This window comes from Quercus lobata, chromosome 2 (assembly GCF_001633185.2).
Source record: "Quercus lobata isolate SW786 chromosome 2, ValleyOak3.0 Primary Assembly, whole genome shotgun sequence".
NCBI classification, from domain to species: Eukaryota; Viridiplantae; Streptophyta; class Magnoliopsida; order Fagales; family Fagaceae; genus Quercus; species Quercus lobata.
The window spans coordinates 42,867,055-42,872,242 of NC_044905.1; positions in this window are offsets into that span (position 1 = coordinate 42,867,055).

Below are 5,188 nucleotides of genomic sequence, written 5' to 3' on the forward strand. Positions count from 1 at the left end.
TCAACCTTGAAAATATATGTATCACGTAGTTTGCTGACCTGCTACAGAAAACCAGAAGGATGGCACAAACCATGAGGACAAAAAGGCTGCCCGCGTCCCAAGCTATGACAGTATCAGTAGGAGAGAAAAGGAAGAGACCAGATGGGAAGGTGTTCGAGGAACCACCAGTGATCTCATGTACAGCTGAGGAGTTAAGCCATGTCCTAGACAAATGGATTGGAGATGGGGTTGTTAGGCCATTCACTGTGTCCAGGCCACTAACTGAAGAAGAAAGGAAGAATCCTTTATTTTGTAAAATCCATAATTATGTCAAGCACTCCACCAAGAATTGCTGGACCCTTCGTAGACTCTTCCACAAAAAGTTGAGAGAAGGAACCCTGGAGCTCACTTAGAAGGAGCCAGAAGTGCAGAGGAACCCCTTGTCTAACCACAAAGGAAAAGGGGTGGTAGCAATATTAATACATGGGAACCCGGCAGAAGTAGGAGAATCTGAAGGATCCTTCCACCCGAGCACAGTCAGGACCCTCTAGAAGAATCCTAAGTTCAGGTCACTATTCAATCAATTAGGATTCATACCAGAAGCAAGAAGAGTGGCCACAGAGTCTCTCATGAGCATAGCAGCAGATTCAGGGATGGAATGCTTTACAGCAGAGTCACATGCTAGTCGAGCTTCCCTGGAGACAACCAATGCAATAACCTTCACTGATGAAGACATGGAAATTGAGCACCCGGACCACCGTAGACCCCTTTATCTAATGGCCACCATAAACGGCATTCAAGTCAGAAGAGCGCTGGTGGATACGGGGGCATCACTCAATCTCATAGCTTTGAGTACCCTGGAAGCTGTTGGCTTAGTTGACAGAAGGATCCTGGGGGCTCCCATGGAAATAACAAGATTTGGAGGATCGGTGGAATCAACAAAAGGATACGTGTAGCTAGCCTTAAGGGTAGGGCCAATAGTAGCCCTGACAAGGTTTCATGTGATTAATGCAGAAATTTCTTATCATGTGTTGCTGGGATGCCCGTGGCTTCATAAACATCGCCTTATTCCATCCATGTTCCATCAATGCATTAAAGGGAGACTGAATGGGAGGCCCATAAGGATCCCCACCAACCATAATCCTTTTAGCCAGGGAGAAGTGAACTTTGCAGAAACAATGTTTTATGATGAATTGGAGCCAGATGTTGAGAACCCCGCCCCGGGGACCCCAGGGACACCTATCCTAGAAGAAGAAGAAGGAGGGAGGGGCACCCGTGACCTGAGGAACCTTCTGGAAAGAAAAAGACAAAAAAGGGAGCCCAGCTCTTCAGGATCCCAAGAATGTGTGGTGGTGCGGGAACCTGGGGGAAGGCTAATCTATCGTTTGTGAAGGTGCGCGGGACCCGAATGCATTGTGCAGGAAGGTCCCGGACCACCAAGCTGCATGATAGCCCAAGAAGAAATTCCAGAAGAACCAGTTAAGGAGGCCCAGATTCAGCCTGAGGAAGAATTTGGGGACAGAACTGGGATCCCGAAAGCCTATCTTCATTAGCAGTCAATTGGTGGTGCAAGAAAGAGAACAACTGGTAACCTTGCTTCAAAAATACAGAGATGTGTTTGCATGGACCTATGATGAGATGCCTGGTCTAGACCCAGGGTTGGTAGTCCATTCTCTTAATGTGGACCCAGGGATGAGGCCAGTAGTCCAACCGACTAGGGTCTTACACACTGAGGTAGAAGCTCAAATAGTTCAAGAGGTCAAAAAATTGCTAACAGTTGGTTTTATCAAACCCATCCAACACTGAAAATGGCTTTCCAACATTGTACTTGTGAAGAAGAAAAACGGTCAGATCTGTTGCTGTGTAGACTTTCGCAACTTGAACAAGGCATGTCCTAAAGATGAATTCCTCTTGCCCAATATCAACCTCCTTGTAGATTCAGCTACAAGAAGCTCAATGTTCTCATTTATGGATGGGTATAGTGGGTACAACCAAATCCGCATGGCAGCCAAAGATGCAGAGAAGACGGCATTCAGAACTCCGATTGGGAACTTTTACTACACTGTAATGCCCTTTGGCCTCAAAAATGCGGGGGCTACGTATCAGCGGACCATGACAGCCATTTTCCATGACATGATGTATGAGGAGATGGAAGATTATGTAGATGACATTGTGGTCAAGTCAAAAACCAGAACAGGACATTTCCAAGTACTTAAGCAAGTCTTTGAAAGATGCAGGAAGTACAAGTTACGTATGAACCCCATGAAATGCACCTTTGGAGTGTCTGTTGGAAAGTTCCTTGGGTTCCTAGTACATCACAAAGGCATAATTGTGGATCCAGCCAAAGCCACAGCTATCGCCACAATGAGAAGACCAACTACTGTTAGGGAACTCAAAAGTTTCCTAGGAAGGGTCTCCTATATTAGGAGATTTATGCCTGGTTTAGTCTCAGCTACAGCAGGCCTATCCAAACTGTTGAAAAAGGGGAATGAATTTTTACCTGGGGGACAGAGCAGCAGGAAGCTTTTCAAAGAATTCAGGGCATCATGAATCATTTGCCCACCCTCCAGGCACCAGTACGTGGGCGACCTCTGCTACTATACTTAGCATCGAACTCCCAGGCAATAGGAGCTTTGCTGGCATAAGAAGACGATCAAGGGAATGAGCAGCCTGTATATTATGTAAGCAGAACATTCAAGGATACCGAGACCAGGTACCTTAGAATAGAGAAAGCCTGCCTAGTGATCATTTATGCGTCCCAAAGGCTAAAGAGGTACTTCTCAGCTCACCAAATCCTCTTGGTAACCAAGTCCCACCCCATAAAAGCACTCCTGCACCAGCCTCTTCTTACGGGAAGAATAGCACAATGGCTAGTGTTGCTCTCTCAATATGATATAGGCATAAGAACTTCCAAGGCTGTCAAGAGCCAGGCCATAGCAGATTTGCTAGCTCAATTCCCAGGAAAGGAGGAAGGCCAGCTGAGCGAAGAAATCCCAGGTGAGGTAGCAGTAATAGAGATCCCAGGGAAGAAATGGACCATGAGGTTTGACGAGTCGGCTACAGCAACTTCAAATGGGGTAGGGATTGTGCTAAGTTATGAAAATGGGGATATCATGCCCTTGTCTTTCAAGCTTGGTTTCTCATGCTCTAATAATGCAGCTGAATATGAGGCATACTTAACTGGGTTGACTATAGCACTCAGCATAGGAGTAAAACATATGAGAGTGTTGGGAGATTCCAATCTTGTAGTCTCCCAAGTGAAAGGTGACTTCGCATTACGGGAACAAAACTTAGCAGCCTACAGGACTTGGGCACAAAGGCTGGAGATGGAATTTCAGACCTTCAGCATAGAGTACACTCAAAGAAGTGAAAACAGGTTTGCTGATGCGCTCGCCACCCTGGGATCCCAAATACCATTTAATGGGAGAGATACGCTGATAAAAATAGGAAGGCAAGAACATTCTATTGTAAGGATCCTCCAAGGGATGTACCCCGGAGAGTCCAAACAGTGGGACTGGAGGGATGAAATCAAAGAAAAGACGAAAGAGGTAGGGCCTAGGGGGAACATCAAAGAACTAATGGATTACACTCAGATAGAAGGAGAATTGTATAGAAGGCTGCCAGGAGGAATACTGTCTAGATGTATCATCGAGAAGGAAGGAAAGTCGAAATTAGAAGAATTACACGCCCAAGCATGTGGGGTTGCAGAAAAGGTCAGCCTATATAGAAGGATGCAACGCATGGGGTATTACTGGCCAGATATGGACAAGGAAGCAGCAATTATACAGGAAAAATGCCAGGAGTGTCGTTTGGCAATTGATAAAGAAGAAAGCTACATGGTGTTTATTGCAGAAGATTGGCGGGTTCCTTTCATAGGATACCTGGCTCAGGGGATCTTGCCAACCGACATGAAACTGGCCCACAAGCTCAAAAAGTTAGCAGGCAAGTATTTCCTGCAGAACGACATCTTATTCAAAAAGGGATACCATGGAGATCCCCTCAGGTGCCTGGGACCAAAGGAAGCTAGAGAAGTAGTCAGAGAAGTACATTTTGGAGATTGTGGAAGTCACCCGGGGAAGAGAAGGTTGTACAAGCAGTTACTGTTGTTGGGATATTACTGGCCAACGATGAAAATAGACTCTGAGAAGCTAGTCAAAACATGTCATGCTTGCCAAGTCCTAGGGGATGCAATTCACACTCACCCAAATGTCCTACAGGATATGACGACGCCATGGCCTTTTCATACTTGGGGGCTTGATCTCATAGGGCCTATAAACCCTCCATCCAACAGTTATATATGGATCCTGGCAGCCACAGAGTATTTTACAAAATGGGTAGAGGTCATCCCTTTGAAAAAAGCTACTAGAACAGCTGTAGCAAATTTCATTTGAAACCACATCATTACAAGGTTCGGGATCCCCAGAAAATTGATCAGTGACAACGAAACCCCATTCATAAACAAAGATATGAAGGGGTTAACTGAAGCATACCACATCAAGCATGAAAGATCTACCCCATACTACCCACAAGGAAACGGCCAAGCTGAAGCTACTAATAGGGTAATGTTGAAGATCCTTAAGAAAATGAAGCATGAGTATGGAGGGAAATGGAGTGACCATCTGGCAGATGTGCTTTGGGCATGTAGAAGCTCTGTAAAGACAGCCACAAGATTCTCCCCATTCTCCCTGGTCTATGGAACAGAAGTCATCAGCCCCGTGGAGTTAGTCATTCCTACACTAAGGGTAGTTCTAGAGGAAAATCAAGGAGAAAGTGAGGACATAAACAATGAAAGGAGGCTAGCAGATCTGGAAGGGGTAGAAGAAGAAAGAGAGCTGGCCAAGAAAAGGAGCCAGAGGTACCAGCAAAGAATGACCAGAGCATATGCACAAGCAGTACGCCCAAGAGTGTTCACTGAAGGGCAATTACTACTAAGGATGGCGGAGCACGTGAGGAGGAACCTGCCAGCGCCTTCCAAGTTCACCCCAAAATGGGAAGGGCCCTACATCATCAATACAGCTCATGAGAGTGGGTATTATTATCTCACCAAAGAAGATGGGACAGTCCTGACAGAACCCATAAACAGGAAATGGCTGAAGCAATACTATGCATAAGGACGAGGGGATCCCGGTACCTCAGGGTCCTTTTACCAGCTTCACTATCTGCTAAGTTTTTTTTTTTTTTTTTTTTTTTTTTTTTTTTTTTTTTTTTT